The sequence below is a fragment of the Dermacentor andersoni genome, chromosome 4, assembly GCF_023375885.2.
Source record: "Dermacentor andersoni chromosome 4, qqDerAnde1_hic_scaffold, whole genome shotgun sequence".
NCBI classification, from domain to species: domain Eukaryota; kingdom Metazoa; phylum Arthropoda; class Arachnida; order Ixodida; family Ixodidae; genus Dermacentor; species Dermacentor andersoni.
The window spans coordinates 177,119,911-177,137,008 of NC_092817.1; the positions used below are offsets into that span (position 1 = coordinate 177,119,911).

The 17,098-nt window shown below is 46.4% G+C and overlaps 1 protein-coding gene across 1 annotated transcript in view; it reads left to right on the forward strand.

Moving 5' to 3' along the window:
* Positions 1 to 17,098, forward strand: part of LOC129384964 (uncharacterized) — a 52,361-nt gene that overhangs the window by 987 nt on the left and 34,276 nt on the right. The gene's annotated exons all lie outside the window — the stretch shown is intronic.

The following is a 17,098-nucleotide window of genomic DNA, read 5'->3' on the forward strand; positions in this document are numbered from 1 at the left end:
AGATTGCGCCAATTGCGGTGGCTTAGTGGCTTATATGATGTGGCGCTGCTAAGTACGAGGTCGCGCTATGAAATCCTGGCCACGGCGGCCGCATTAGAAGGAGGGATAAATGCAAAAACAACCGTGCTTTTTGATTTAGGTGAACCTTAAAGAACCCCAGGTGGTCAAAATAATTAGACGTCCCCCACTACGGTGTGCATCATAATCAGATATTGGTTTTCGCAAGGAAAACCCCATAACTTAATTTTAATTTTATAGAAGGTTAGGAGAAGAAAAAGAAGCTTATGGTGGTGTATACAAGAATGCTACAAAACAGATGTATTGCGTACGTGATCAAAACAAGCTGGCTAGGTGACTACGTCTGCGCCGTGTTTAAAAGGGGATACCAATAAATCATCATCATCCCCATCATTAGCATCAGTTCATGTGACATGCGCGCCGCGTAGCGTGTATACGTGCACTCTTTGCATTGCAGTTGCATCTTCTTACACCAGGTGGCACGCCATGTACCAGTTGCACAAATAACGGTACAAGGTACATGATGTCTTGAGACAGAAAAATAATATGGCGACATATAAATGACGACGTTATCAAAACGTAAATGGTATACCTCATTAATTCAAGCAGGCTAAGTGACTGTAACCAACCCGTTTCAAAGCGAACGCTAATACATCATCGTCATCCTCATTAGCATCGTATCATGCCACTTCACACGCGATGTGACATGCCCGCAGCCTAGCATCAATATGTATACGCCTTGTGTTGCAGTTCCGTTATGTTCCATCAGGTATACTAACATGAACAAGTTTCATATAGCAGTTGCGCGCTACACGTAGCTGGACCTCGTTAACCCAAGCAGGCTAGGCGAGTCTTATGCCACTTCGTTCCGAAGGGAATGGCAATAAACCATCTTTATCATCATAATCATCAACAGCAATGTACTGTGCCATGGGTCAAGGGACGTGACATGTACGCCACGTAGTCTGGATAGCTGTGTGTACTGTTCTGTACTCGTCATGACGCCTCCATGCAAAGTAAGAATCGCTGCTGAAGCGAATAGTAGAGCTCCATCCAGTGGCGTAGCTAGGTGGTCTTGCACCCGGGGCCCATAGGCCTTCTGTCACCCCCCCCCCTCCCCCGCCGGGTGAAGTCGAGGAAGGCGAGGATGTCGACAATTTCCGGACTTCAGTACCACTACAGCCACCTTGGAAACCGCGCACATCCCCAGGGTCCCCCTCTCCTTCGCTTTCTTTCCCAAAGATCGCGAATGCGGCAGGTATACACGCTGTTTTTTCTGCGCCAAGTAACACAGGATGCTGCACTGATAACTTGTGATAAGCGCATGTGCACATCTTCTGTCAGACTGTAAGGCTTGGCAGCCAATACAAATGCGGCATCATGGAAAATATGGCTCACGTCACAGGTAACAAAAAATATCTTTATAAAGGTTTAATTACCAATTTTAACGGCAATTTTGCATTTGCAAAATTGAAGCCCGACATTCATATCTTTCCCTACAACAACAACTTCACAAAAATTGTCGTAGGTACTATGGCGCGCAGTATTTTACCTGCGGGCAGCCCTGAACGAAAACGAAAATTCGATTATGTGTCAGTGACGCTGATCTCCCCACCCTATTAGAAAATGCCACCTGCCTACCTGCGGCGCGGGCGCCAATGCTATGACAATTGCGAGTTCTCTTTATTCTGATCGATAAAACCTTGTTTTTATTTGCTGCTATACGGACAAACGTGATTATCCGAGCTGCGGTACCACCTCAAGATTGGGAACAGAATAGAGCACGCTTCGCGTCGATTCTTGGCGTCACCATAAAAGAAAAGGCCGTGATGAAACCTGTGCCAACGAAAGCTTGCACTACTGTTGGTCTGCACTTGCAGTGGAGATGATTGAAGGATCAACGTCACTGGTCCACTATTTAATATTTCTGTCGCTGCTGCCATACTGGGCGCCACCCGCAGTGCCAAAGTACTGTAGGCTGTAGCACCGAAAACAATTTTGTTTAAGAAGTTTTTCTTGAGTTAATAATATGACTTTGAGTCCTCGATTCTCGAATTGAAGTGCTTCCTCTATAAGCACTAATTAAAGGATTATTCAGGGTATGGTTATAACTTATCTGCCATATTTTTCACGCTACCAAGTTCCTAGTAATCGCAAAAATACATAACGTCATAGAATATCGGGAAATATTATTGCGCAATTAATCTTCTTTTTAAAAAATTCCGTGTAGTTGACACAGACACTGTACTTGTGACATGAAGTCACACAACAACAATATGATAAAGAAACGGTTAGCTAGGACTAGGAGAAATATCTTTCATTGAACACCGCGAAACTGATAACGAACGAATACAACGATTCAAAATTGATAAATAGAACATTGTATACATATCGCCGATGCAGAAACCATGGTGGGACATCGAGCCTTTTGCACTAATGTAATGACCGGTAAGGACACATTTCCTTCAGAAGTTCTTTTGCCGACACTTCGCTTCTGCAAACTCATTAATTAGAGTAGTAAAGATTATATATTTTTTACGTGTTCTTTTTCTATGGTCAGTATCGCTACGTTTGATAGCATTTCATCACTCATGGCGGAGCGCAGAGACGTCTTGATCAGCTTTAACTTGGAAAAGTTCCTTTCGCATGATGCAACTGACACACACAGATCGTTACGAACAAGCGAAAGATAACAGTAAGTAAGAAGTTCCATTTGGCGATAAATTCCAGGAACTCCAGGCACCGAGTCTGAAGATGATCCAGCGAATCTGATTCGCGACTTTTCACGGCCGCACTTATGCAATGTCGTTCCTACTTGACTTTTTCTGTGACACGCCGCTGAGAGCGCGGCTGTAAGCCCCGCATTGCTTCTTCACCCTTCTTGTTATTTCTTTCCGCCTTCTTTTCCTTCTCTCCCTGATCTTTTTCTCCCCACTCCCCTTTCTGTGCAGTGCTTCCTCCTCTGAGAGACAGTTACGGCACTGCACTTCTCTCTTCCTCTCCTTCAAAAGTCACTACACATGCAATGTCGCTCTCAACGAACGCTTCGCCGTAAACGCGAGCGCCGGGCGCGCTCGTTGTACGCCCTCTCACTGCTGTCTTTGTTCGTCTTCGCTGCGCGTTCGGAACGGAAAGGGACCCAAGAGCCTCAACGCCTTATAACGCCCGACTGTATGTTTAGCGACGCCTGCTCCCAGCATGAATGCACGGCACGAGCCCACCCCACATGAAACGTTCCGCTAAGGCGAGTAGTTTAGCGACCATTTTGCGAAGTAAATTTTTTAGCCCGCACATTCGTGCAATTATTTCGTGGGGTGTTAGAGCTTCAACCGACAATTCTGCGGCGCAACGCATCGGGTACATGAGCTCGGGCTACTGGATACCGGAGCATTCTTTGCCATTTGCGCTCACTCAAGCCGACGGAAAGAGGGGTGTCTTCAGACGTATTTGACACCCCTCCCCCCCACCCTGGCCCCTTGCACCCGGGGCCCATGGCCCCCCGGCCCCCCCTGTCGCTACGCCACTGGCTCCATCGGATTCAGCAGACCCCTGCGTAGAAACCAGGGCAGGCCGCAGCACAAGCTGCAGCTCGCTGTCGACGCGGGACGGACCGTTCAGATCGTCCAGACTTCGCCACGAAGAACCTGTACCGTGTGTCGCCGAAAATGGAGCTCCTATGGAGCTACTCGTCTACTTAGGTTGTGCCTCTGCTGCGTGTGCCGTGCAGTGCTGTGACTTCTATAATGAAGTGGATCGGTTCTATTTGCAGCGTAAGCATTTATAAAGCTCAGAAGCAGGCTGGATTCGCACCTCCGGCTCTTGTTTTCAATACTTCGTTGCAATGGCGTCATATCGTCGTTGTTATGTCACCTGGACACCTGGGAAATCTTGGAAACGAATGTCCCTCCCGAAGGGCAACGCAAGGTTGAGTAATTATATGCAGTTGAAAGGCGGGCATGTTAATCGCATAGCGATTGCGCAGCGGAGTTTCGCACGCCGCACAAACTTAGAGTTGCGGCGTCTGTGCAATGTTTCGGAGGGCAAAGTAAGCGTGCCATATTACAAAAGTAGTAACCTTTTATTATCCAAGCGAAAATGAGCTAAGAATACGTAGTTACGCTTAATTTCAAGCACAATCGAGATGCCAACTTTGACAGGAATGGCATTCTATGTGAACTTGTCTCGGCGGTATGAAAAACGAAAAAGTGATTGCTTTTATTCCTTGAATACTTATTAGGAAAGGAACTGCAAGCCTAATAAACAGTACCTGCAGGCTGTTGAACCACGAGAATGTGTATATGAATTCCAAATATGAGTCTTTTTGAATCTTTTCTCAATCCCAAGCGGGAATTTTTTAAAACGCCTGGATCATTGCTTTGCTTTCATCAGCTATGAACACTATCACACAACTGCTTCATCGGGTGCTCAAGCAACATATTTGCTTTCCTTACCAGTTCAATATTTAGCACATACGTGGGCATTGAAGTCACTGCTTCTTGAAGTCGTAGTGAAAAAGATTCCCTTGTCAGCCTTTTTATCTGGTCAACAGGTATCTCCACTCCAGAAGCAGGTTGTCCTTCTATAGCGTTTCTGACTGAGGTGTGAATGATCTATGTCGCTATCACGGGCTACCAAGCCACGGGAAAATTATTTTTCTCGTTGGGCGCGGATGCAGTATTTGCGCGTAAATAACGCGACCACAGATATAACGCAAGATGGCCTTTTGGACTACCATAAAACGACAACTATTTATATTAAGCTTATAACGTGAACCTATGCCGCAGGAAAACAGGCAACGACGCTTATAAGCAAATGCCGGAAGGGCTTCATTCATCGTTGCTGCGAACTGCCCTCGCAAAATAAAGTGAAAGGACGAAAGCTGACGCCTTTGTCACTGTCGGCGAGAACGACGTCGTCCTCCGAGACACACGCCAAGTTTATTGCAGCAGCGACGTTCAGAAGTGCCCGCGATACAATCAAGGACGCCAGAGTATCCTACAGATTGCGTGGTGGTGCACCGCGGGACCGCAAGACCGCTCGCTTAAGGCACCTGCACGACGGCGCCAGTCATTTTGCTCAAGGTTGCTATTAGTGAAGTGAAGTGAAGTTCATTCTTCTTTTAAAGGAAAAGAGGGGACCGGGACAAAAGGCGGTAAGGCCTGACGAGGCCCCGGTACCCATACAGTTGGCAGTAACAACATAAAGGCAAAAAAAAAAATGTACATAGAAGGCGTGACAAAATATGTCAAAAGAACGCTACAATGCGCACAGTGAAACTTAATTCGGGAAAAATACAAACATGTGCAACGTAATATGCAAGCACTCAAAGTTATACACGTACAAATGCAATGCGTACATGACTGGTGAATTAAGATACGAAAACATGCAACTACAGCACTTATCCGCAACAAAGATAGAGAGAAACATACGTATAAACAAACGGTAGAGACACTTTCTTACATTTGAGTTTCGCCTTCAATCAAACTTCGTTTCATGTTTTTCTTGAACACATTTTTAGATAAAAAGAAATCATCTGTAAAGGGAAATTTGTTGAAGGCAATGGGTACTGGAAAATTTAGCTTTTCTTTACCATAATTCGTGCGCGTTCGCGGTACACGTAGTTTTACCTCACGAATGTTGTAATTTATAGTACTGTCAGTAATAGAGTACAAACTGTTTCTACGAATTTATTGTAACAGCCGTAGATAATACACTTGTACAGCTTGTAGTATGCTATGTTGATTTTTGAATTATCATAATAAATATGTATAGAATAACGTTTCATGGTTTTGATCGGCATGAAAAAATATAGTTTGTTTTATTTATATTTAAATTAAGCTGATTTGCGTGTAACCCATCACGAAGCTTCAGTAAATAAGTGTTCACCATACTTTGGAGGGCGGGTAATTAGCAGGGGAAAAGAAAAGTTGTGTGTCGTCAGCGTACATTACCAGATCTGGAGAATTATATATATCGGCTAGGTCATTGATATATGTAATGAATATTTAAAGGCCCTAGTATTGATCCCTGCGGGACACCATGCATTATTGTCTGTGTATCGGAGGGGATGTTATTTGTTCGTATGTATTGGGACCTATTACTCAGGTAACTTTTGAACATGTTCAGCGCAATACCACGAACCCCGTAGTCACAAAGCTTCTTAAGGAGAGTATCATGATGTACGCAATCAAAGGCCTTGCGAAAATCTAAAATTAGACTAAGCGTATATTTTTTCCATTCAATATTATCTGTTATTTTGTCTTTAACAACTAACAGCGTTTGTTCGGTGGACCTATTTTTTTATCAACCTATACTGTGAATCAGCAATGACATTGTATCTATGGAAAAAAATGGCTATTCTTCAATTAATAACGCTTTCAAAAACTTTTGATAGAACAGGTAATACAGAAATAGGTTGGTAATTAGACAGTTTATTCAAGTCACCACCTTTACATTGTCACGTGGTGGTGACGTTCAAGAACACATTAGCAATACTGTGTAAGGCAAAGACTAACTTTTATTGGGCAAACCTTTGCCCACAAAAACAGGCTACACTTATAGCCCACCTATAGCGGCGAACAAGGTCGGCGATCGTCGAAAATCTGATCAGCGGGCCAAGCGCGTCGGCTTTTATACAGCAGTCGTCGAATGTTCCAGACTAATTGTTGGGACCCGCGTGCCTTCCATAAAGTTCTACACCATTCACGTCACGCGATGAAATCTGATAACACAAGGTTCGGCGACAACAGAAAGCCGGATAGAAGCATCGATAACTTTCCAGAAACTTCGGGAACATGCAGGCGCGTCCCGTGCTGTGCGATAACATTTGGTAGGCGGCGAAACGTGGTCGCCCGATAAAGATAAGTACAGTGTCAATATGTTGGAACCACTCGCGCCAATTTTAGTTTGTCCGGAAAAACACCTGTTGAAAACATAAGGTTTATAATGTATGACAAGACATCGCATTTAACGGTGCATATGTACTTCGGGGGAATTACTTTTATATCGTCATATCCAGGGGATACATCATTCTTTAAAGAAAATGTTCGTGTAGCTACTTCTTGAGAGGTTGTTGGTGCGAGTGCTATAGAATTCAGTAATGGAGTGTTCAGGCCCATAAAACTATGAACCGGAGTATGCGTAAAAAGATTTGGTCAACCGACATTAATGAAGGAGTCATTCGGGTCGTTTGATAGCTCACTGCCAGTTAATTTACCATCAGCTGCAATTATTTCACTAAGTTGTGTGCATTTTGTTTTATATATTCAAGTTGTTAACCTCTTGCCTAACTTTATGACTATCAATTTGAATACGAGAAAAATGGCTTATGTAATAATTAGATTTAGGATTTTTTAAGTCTTTGTTCAGTTTATTTCTAAATTGTTTCAATTGAGAAAGCAGAGCCAGATCTCTGCTATGGAGAAACTCATGATACATTTTATTTTTCTTTCTTATCCTTGCCTAATGTGATTTGTTCATCCAAGGCTTCTTAAACTTCTTAACATAAATGATTCTCTCTATTTGTGGAAAAGCTGCGTTATATTGGGTTAAGAAAATATCAATAAACTCACGATATGCTGTATTAACTTCAGATATCTCGTACATAGATTCCCAGTTAGTACCTTGGATTAGTTTAGGAAACTCGTTGAGAGCAAAATCATTAATATCTCTGGTCATATGCGTAACAGCATTTGTTACTCGGTTTAATCTGAGAGTTATAAAGCAAAATATCGAGAAATGGCCACAAATATATAAAGATAATAGACCAGAGTTAGTGCGTGGAGCCTGAACATTTGAGATACAGATATTTAATAAAGTAGCTGTGTTGCAAGTTATTCTAGTAGGCAAAGTGATATAGTTCATACATGCGTAAGAAGAAATGAGGCTCTGTAATTCCCTTGAATGAGAATCATCTGATAATAGGTCAATGTTTCAATCACTCATTAAAATGAAAGGTAGTCTAGTAGAGTCGAGAAAAGTAAAAAGGCTTTGCAAGAACCAAAAAAAAATTTGGTTTGTTACCCTGAGGGGGTCTATACATAGCAGCAACGATTATAATCTGTGACGATATAGCTAAGCACTCAACGTTTGGATTTGTGACTGTAACATCGCAAACCACAGAGTGCGAATGACATTTTTTTAACATATACAGCGAGGCCACCACCTCTTCCATGGGGCCTTGATAAACCATTGTAAATATAGTAATAGAAACAACTCTCGTCACCATCAGTGCTGAATCATGTTTCAGAAAAAACCATAACATCAAACTTCATTGACAGCGACCCCAGAAATAAATCAATATCATCGCGCTTGTTTTTCATGCAACAATATTTAAATGAAAAGCCGAAAAATATATTTTGCTTGTATTTTTAAAGTTAGAATTAAAATGATCAGTATTGTATCTAGTGCAGGTAGGTGGAAAAAGCATCGTGATAAGTCAGGAATGACGGGCATGTTGCAAAAGCAATGTTATTAGCTAGTCATCTTCGCCAGATCAGTTAGATCCTGAATTCTAACAGCGTCCATGTGTTCATCTTTCCGCGCGAAAACCTTGCCCCCGCTCGTCCGGAAAACTTCCATGCCACTTTTTTTGCGGGCAATAGCGGCACCAAGCAGTTGTTGGTTAGTCTGCGTAAGATGCTCCTTCACATAAACGTGGTCGGTCCCAGATAAGCCCTGCTGGTCATTTGTAACCTTTTGCTTCCTGGCCTTAGCAAGAAACGCACGACGCTTATCTCTCCGAACAAAGCGAACCAAGATATTGGTCTCGCCTGGCTTGCGCGTTGGGATCCGGTGACACGTGTCAATGTCATAGCTAGCAACTGGTTCTTTAAGAACGTCGCCGATTTTCTTGACTTTCTTGATGCCTTTTATTTCCAAGTTGTTTAACCTGGTATACTGCTCCAGCTCTTCAACTCTCTGCGTTAACCGCTTGTTTTCATGTTGCAGGGTTTCATTGAACTTCATCAGCTCACCAAGTTCCTGTCAAAGTGCCTTCACGTCAGCGCCGATTGCCTTTGTTTCGTCACACGTGTCACTACAAAATTTAACACTGTCCTTCACACTACGCAGCTCTAATCTCATTTCCCGTTTGAAGTCTTCAAGAGCCTTCGTAATTTCTTCAGCATTGCCAGCCATTCTTAGGGATTACATGCAAGCATACTGTCAAAGTTTGGCAGCAGTGCGCAGCAATACTCCGTAAGTACATTGATGCGCAACTAACAGCGTTCTCAATCATAAGAAACACAGTAGAAAAGGCACTGTGGCAACTCCTAGGTCGCCACACTTGTATCAGGGAAAGCGGCAGCGGGCACAGAGAGCAAGGTGAGCTGGTGAATATACAATTAAAAAAGAACATGTTGTATTCGCGTCATGAACAAGAATGTAACGCGAGGGGCGACTGCACTTCACAAATTTCTAATCTAACTTCGTGTTATAGTCGTGGGAGTTTAGTATACTTTACGACAATAAACAGAGCAATTCAGAGTAATTCAACAGCCCGGCGTTAAAATTTCCTCAGAAATGTACGAGGCTGACTATATTTTGTTTCAATCAAAGCTACTGCTCGCGTAGAAGGTTCTCGCTTTCCATTAAATGCACTATTTTGGTAAATTCTGCTACACGCACGAGACAAGCAGACACCGGATATCCTGGCAAATAAAGTTAGCCGCTATTGAATAAGAGCGAGCCGTGACCAACGTACTTACATATACATTCAAATCGTCCATAAATCGCAGGAGAGGGGCCGCAGTATATGCACCATCCATATGGAAATTCTGTTCCTGAGGCGTCAGACGTCGGTGAATTTTTTCTGGTAAACTCAGCACAGTCGCACTCTGTATGCGTGCACCACCTGCCTTGTACAGCAAGAATGTCTGTAGAAGTGAACATAGCTATGTGCACCAACTTTAACAACTACAGCGAAAGCTCAGTGCTACAATGAACGAATGACCTGACAGACTGTCGGAGAATTCACCCCAAAAGTGGCCTAGATCAGTCTTCAAAACACCGTGTTCTTCTTCAGCCGCTGCAAGAAAAGTTTCGTATTCTCCGCAGTGAGGTGAGAAGGCGCCCAGCGTTGTACTCCCTTGCCCAAGCTTCTTGCAGATCACGTGGAATATGACGGCTCTTCTATCGGGAGTATTATATGCGTGATAGACGGTTCCCACACGAGCTTTACGCGGGATGTTAAGCGTGTGATTTGCGTTTCTCACGCGTACGCGGCTGGTTCGCGCTCGCAGAAGGTCACACCATGGCAGGCAGTCTTGTCCTCATGCTTACATGAAGGAATGTCACGCTAATTTTTGGTCACGTAGTGCTTGAAACGTCGTCGAAGGCTCAGTTACATGCGCGTCACGCTTAAACTTAGAGTTTTGGGTGAGCTTAAGCATGGGATTTTTTAGAGTGTATTCATTATTTCCTCATCAACATAGAGCTTTTGTTCATCTGACATGGGAGAAAGGTGATTGTACACTCAATCTGCACGCTGTTCTGCTTGCGTGAGTACATGCGTGCGCTGACAAGGCAAACTACCAAATCAAATGGATGTGCAATACGCCGTAGTAATGATGCTTCCTCGCAATTCCCACTTCATTTTATGTCTTATGCATGCAACAACAAGTTTCGAATCAAGTAGACTAATTTTCCTAAACCAAAGGCTACCCTTTGGCAGTATTTAGGGAATCTAGAAAAGGTAACATATTGCTCTAATAGCTTCCTATCAACAGACAGACACAGAACATTAATTACAATGTCCTGAGAAGCTTTGCCCTAAGGCAGAGCTGCGCGTCGCTGCCAAGAGGGGACTAGTAGGCCGAGCCTAAGCGCCGCATCGTGGGCTCTCTGGACAGCCCAAGTTTGACGTGAAAATTCTGGGTCTGGAAGGCAGAGTTCCATTCTTCTTCTGTGATGCGATTGGGTCCATGTAACGAGGGGCATCGCCGGAGCATGTGTGCGACATTGCTAACAGCCCCACAGTCGGCGAAAGTAGAGCTAAAATCCTCTGGAATAATTGTGTGGAAAAGGGCCAGGTTTGGATAGCACTTAGTGGGAAGCATGCGTAAGGCGGACGCCAGAGGTCTAGGCAGTTTGCTGTGACGGGCAGGATAGGATCGTTGAATTAGTGAAAAAGATTCACTATGCATACAACACTAGCCCGTGTACCAACTGTTACTGGTATTACTAGCGTCCGAAAAACGAAACATTCTAGACCAGAGCTCACAAACTGGTTGGCTTCAGTTTGCCGGTTCTGCTCCTCTTGCTGTACGGACATCTACCAAGCAGTGCTAAGGTTGGTGAGCCGCTTGCGTAGGCTAACCTGCATGGCATCTCACGATTTTTCCTGTTTGCTCATAAAACTGAAGGCCTTCTGACATTCACGTACTGTATGCCGCAATCTGGGTAGTCAATGAGTGTGACGCATATCGCGACATTTGCCTTTTTTCGTGAATATTCACATGGTAATAAAGATTACCTGCTCGGAAGCTTACGTCGCCAAACCATTGCTGTCAGCTTTCTACATTATCCGTGTTCTGTGTAGGTTTACCTTTTAAGCAATTCGGAAACCGGAGCATACCAAGAAACCTGTACAGAGACACCCAATAAAACCGACCATACATGTACGATATCTTAAAATACTGCGTTGGTAGAAATTCTCTACGCTTAGGTAGGCCGTGACGCACTTCGTATAAGCAAGAACTCGGATACTGCAATGCCGACACTACGGTGATTTGCTGCATATCATGCACATCCCCTCAGCGAGACGAACTTACAGCACGAGCGAAAGCGTAAAACAGAATAATACTTTTGCCCATATAACCACGCTAGACGGTTGTACAAGCATCAATATTGACGCGTGTATGCTACTTAGAAGAAAACGACGATGGGGGCAACAACAGACTCCGTCTAGGGTGTGGCTGAGATTGGGTGAGGACGAAGAAGACGTGCCTCGGTTCCGTTTGGTTTTTGAAAAGGTTGTCCTGTTGTTCTTGAGCGTCTCCCTGTCTTCTGTCTGCGTTGTACCGCGACACTGGTGGAGGTGCTGGGTACTGAGTTCGCCTGATGCGCAGGAGTCTTTCTGTGAGTCGTTCATCTACCCAGTAGGCATTGTCACCCGTTACGACACCCGTGCATCGCTTTTGTCGCTGACTGCTAGGCCTTGCCCCGGAGTTTCCCCCCCTTCAACCACCTCTCTCCGGCAGTTGCACACATCTCTCAATGGCCGAAACCAGCTCACCGCAAGCACCCCAAAGCAGCCGGTTTTCCAGTCCACAACAGGTAACCGTTCTGCATCCACTGGTTCCCAATCGCTATCGAGGTGCAGTCTTCGAAGACATGGAAGACTGGCTTGACAAGTATGAACGCGTCGCACAGACTAACCACTGGACTGAGCAGCAAAAGCTTTCCCACGTCTATTTCGCCCTTGACGACAGTCGCCGTACTTGGTACGAGAACTGTGAAGCTAGCCTGACGACATGGAAGGACTTTCGGCAGAAGATCACCGATACTTTTGCAAGTGCCGACCGACGCGACCACGCCCAGCAGATGATGGAGCTACGGGTGAAACAACCTAATGAGTCGGTCACAATGTTCGCCGAGGACATGGCCCGCCTCTGTTGTAGAGCCGACCCGAACATGACCGAAGATAGGAAGTTGCGCTACCTCATGGGCGGTGTAAAAGAGCAGTTGTTCGCGGGACTTGTGCGCAATCTGCCAGTCACCGTCGCTGACATTATCAAAGAGGCAACGGCTATTGAGCGGGCCCTTCATCAACGATGCAGGCAATACGATCGACTGTCCACCAGCAATGCAATCAATGCTGCCGCAGGGACTGCCGAGTATCAGAATTCCTTGCGTGAATTGATCAGAGAGCTTGTCAGAGAGGAAGTGCAAAAGATTTTGACACCAACGTTGGAGAGACCTGTAGCATCATTCGCCGAAGTGGTGCGCGACGAAATCAGGCAGGCGTTCCCGTCAGCCGATTTTCAAGATCAGCAGCGTCCCATGACTTACGCCGCCGCTGTCCGATGTCCACCACCCGTCACAACCACGCCGCCGTACCACGAGCCTCCAACAGCCGCTCCTTGGTCGCCGCCGCTAGCGGATGCCTCGAGGCGCGCACCCGTTATGCCTTAGCAGTCACACCAGCAACCGTCGTTCGCCGCCCCTTGGTCAACGCCGCAAAACGATGCTACGGGACGGCCACAATTTCGGAGAACCGACGTATTGCGCAGCGTTGATAGGCGACCACTTTGTTTTCACTGCGGAGCCACCGGCCATATTTCGCGTAATTTCTGGCGTCGTGACACGTCATGTCGACCTCATCGTCCGTGGTCCTATAGTCGACGTGCAAATCACGATTCCATGCTACGCCGTGACGACGCTACTTTTCGGGAACCTGCAATAGCGCACCCGAATGACGAATCCGTGCCCAACGATAGGTTCGATTTCGGCCGTCGCTCGCGTTCTCCAACCCCTCCAAGTCAGATGGCTTCACCAACTGGACGTACTTTTGCTGACCTCCGAGGACGAAGGTCGCGCAGAAACTGAAGGCGGCGACCTCTGGGAGTAAAGTTGCAGGCCCGCCGCAAGACAATAAAAATCTCCCAACACTCCCGCTGCAAAACACTGTGAAGCCGATAAACACCGAAGAAATTGTGAGCGCCGGCATTGATGTTATGGTGGACGGACAGCCAGTGACAGCGTTAGTCGACACTGGTGCCGACTTCCCTATAATGAGTCAGGAACTCATCCTCCACCTGAAGAAAGTAAAAACGCCATGGACGGGACCTCACATGGACCTCACAAGGACGGCAGGCGGTCAATTACTGATGCCTGCTGGAAGGTGTACTTCTAGAATCAATATCGGGGATTCTTCTTTCGTGGCCGCTTTCATCGTTCTGCCTGTGGGCTGTAAAGATTTGATTATTGGAATAGATTTTCTGAAAGAACATCCCAGATTGTATGGTGACGTTTTATAAGAGTCCTGAATTAGTCTATTGCTAACGCCGCAACACCACTCCTTACGTCTAACAGAAGACGACGTTGTCATGCCATCTCGATCATGTACCCTTGTCTCGGTAGCACGTGACGTACCGTTTCATTGCGAAGGCATTGCCGACCAAATAACCACGTTGGTGTTCACTCATGGTATCTCGGTCGCACGAGGAATCGTAAGTGTCACCGACGGGCGCACGAACCTGTTGCTAACAAATTTTAGCACAGAGCGACGGCGCCTTCCAAAGGGCATGGCTGTGGCTTATTTTGACGGTGTCGCGGATGTCCGCTGCAGCTGTTCACTACTCGAAGAAACACCTACGCAAGACCCAGCTCCTGTACTTGACGTCAGCACTGCTTTGTCGCCATACGAACGAGAACGGCTTCTTACGCTACTGGCCAAATTCAGCGTCTGCTTTGCATCGACGTCCAGCGTCGGTCGGACACCTCTAACAAAGCACCGAATAATTACAGAGGATACGGCAAGACCAATTCACCAAAATCCTTATCATGTTGCTCCCAGAGAACGTGAAGCCGCACAACAAGTGACAAAAATGCTTAAAGACGACGTGATCCAACCATCAATGAGTCCTTGCGCATCTCCTGTAGTTCTAGTCAAGAAAAAGGACGGCGGCTTGCGTTTCTGTGTGGACTACCGAAAACTAAATCAGGGGACAAAGAAAGACGTGTACTCGCTTTCCCGTATAGACGATTCACTCGACAAGCTTCGACACGCGCGTTACTTATCTTCAATGGATTTAAAAAGCGGATATTGGCAAATCGAGCTAGACCCGAGAGACCGCGAAAAAACTGCTTTTGTGACACCAGACGGCCTATATGAATTTACGGCCTTGCCTTTCCGCTTGTGCTCCGCCACTGCTACGTTCCAACGCCTCATGGATACTGTACTTTCAAGCCTGAAGTGGAAAACCTGCTTAGTGTACCTCGACGGCGTCATCGTGTTCTCCGCAACATTTGAAGAACATCTAGAGCGGCTTGAAGCTGTTCTGCAGTCCATCCGGTCCGCCGGCCTTACCCTGAAACAGGAGAAGTGCAACTTTGGCTTTGCGGAACTACAGTTTCTTGGTCACGTCGTAAGCCACAAAGGTGTCCACCCGGATCCCGAAAAAATTGCCGCCATCGCACAGGTTCCTGTACCATCCAATAAAAAGGCTGTCAGGCGGTTCCTCTGCCTCTGTGCCTATTACCGGCGGTTTATTGCAGACTTCGCTCATATTGCGTCGCCGTTAACTCGCCTGACAAGAGACGACGTTGCTTTTGTATGGGGCGGCGAAGAGCAAGGCGCAATCAACGACTTGCGGGAACGTCGCCAGATACCTCCAGTGCTTGCTCACTTTGATGAAACCACTCCTACATTGCTCCACACTGATGCCGGCAATGTTGGCTTGGGCGCTGTTCTTGTGCAGTGGCAGGAGGGCACAGAAAGAGTATTTGCCTATGCAAGCAGAACACTCTCACGCAGAGAGGCTGATTACTCCACGACTGAGAAAGAATGTCTCGCCCTTGTATGGGTGGTTATGAAATTTCGCCCATATTTGTATGGCCGCCACTTCACACTTATCAGCGACCATCATTCACTGTGTTGGTTGACAAACCTTAAAAATCCTTCGGGACGACTGGCGCGTTGGTGCCTACGGTCGCAGGAGTTTGACATGACTGTCAAGTACAAGTCAGGAAAACGACATATCGATACTGGCTGCCTGTCTGGATCACCGATACAGTCGTCTTCTCCAGCCGAAGAAGACTCGTCATTTGTTTGTATTCTGGAGACATCCACCATCGTGCAACAACAACGGGACGACACTGAGTTGCTTGAACTCATCAATTACTTAGAGGGATGATCAATTACTTAGAGGGATGCGAAACCACCTAGAGTTTTCGCAAGAGGATTGTTGTCGCTTTGTTTGCGGGCGAAAGTACTTTACAAACGAAACTTTTCTTCGACCGGGTCTCCCTATCTGCTCGTCATTCCTGCAGCTCTTCGTACGGAAGTACTTGAAGCCTGTCACAATGATGTGACTTCTGGTCACTTAGGCAACACGAGAACACTAGCGAGAGTGCAACAGAGGTACTGCTGGCCGAGACTTACCACCACCGTGAAACATCACGTTCGCACTTGCCTCGACTTCCAGAGGCGCACGTCGCCTCCGTCGAAACCAGCCGGCCTCCTAAAACCCGTCCAGGTTTCTCGAAGACCCTTTGACCTAATTGGAATGGATATATTGGGCCCACTTCCTGCTTCTACTGCAGGGAATCGCTTTGTTATCGTCGCAACGGACTATCTCACACGTTACGCTGAAAGAAAGGCAATCCAGAGAAATACAGCAGCCGAGGTGGCGCGCTTTTTCATTAAGCATGTTGTGTTGCGACACGGCGCCCCAACCGTCGTAATAACAGACCGAGGAACCGCATTCACGGCTGCACTGTTAGATCACGTCTTTCTGCTAAGTGGAACATCTCATCGGAAGTCAACCGCCTACCATCCACAAACCAACGGATTAACAGAACGCCTAAACAAAACAGTTGAAGACATGCTCTCCATGTACGTGCATGTTAAACAGAAAAATTGGGACGACATCCTACCTTGTATCACCGTTGCGTATAACACGGCGAAACAAGAGACAACGCGCCTGACTCCGTTCACCCTTGTTCACGGACGGGATGTACGAACGATGTTGGATGCAATGCTTCCACACGAATTTGACGACACTGATACGGACACCGAGGTGTATGCGCAACGCGCAGAAGAGGCTCGGCAGATAGCAAGCTTGCAGATCTGCCAGCAGCAAGACTACGACGCAGGGCGCAATGATCTTAACTGTCGAATGGTCATCTATGACGTCGGTGACAGAGTGTGGGTTTGGACACCCATACGGAAACGCGGCCTCTCCGAGAAGCTGTTAAGACGATACTTCGGACCATATTGAGTATTGTGCCGACTCAGAGATGTCACGTACGAGGTCGTCCCCGATAGTGCCAGTTGTACGCGGCGCCGCACGCACTGTCGTGAACTTGTGCACGTTGTCCGCATGACGCCGTATGTGAGCGAATAACTATGCGAGAG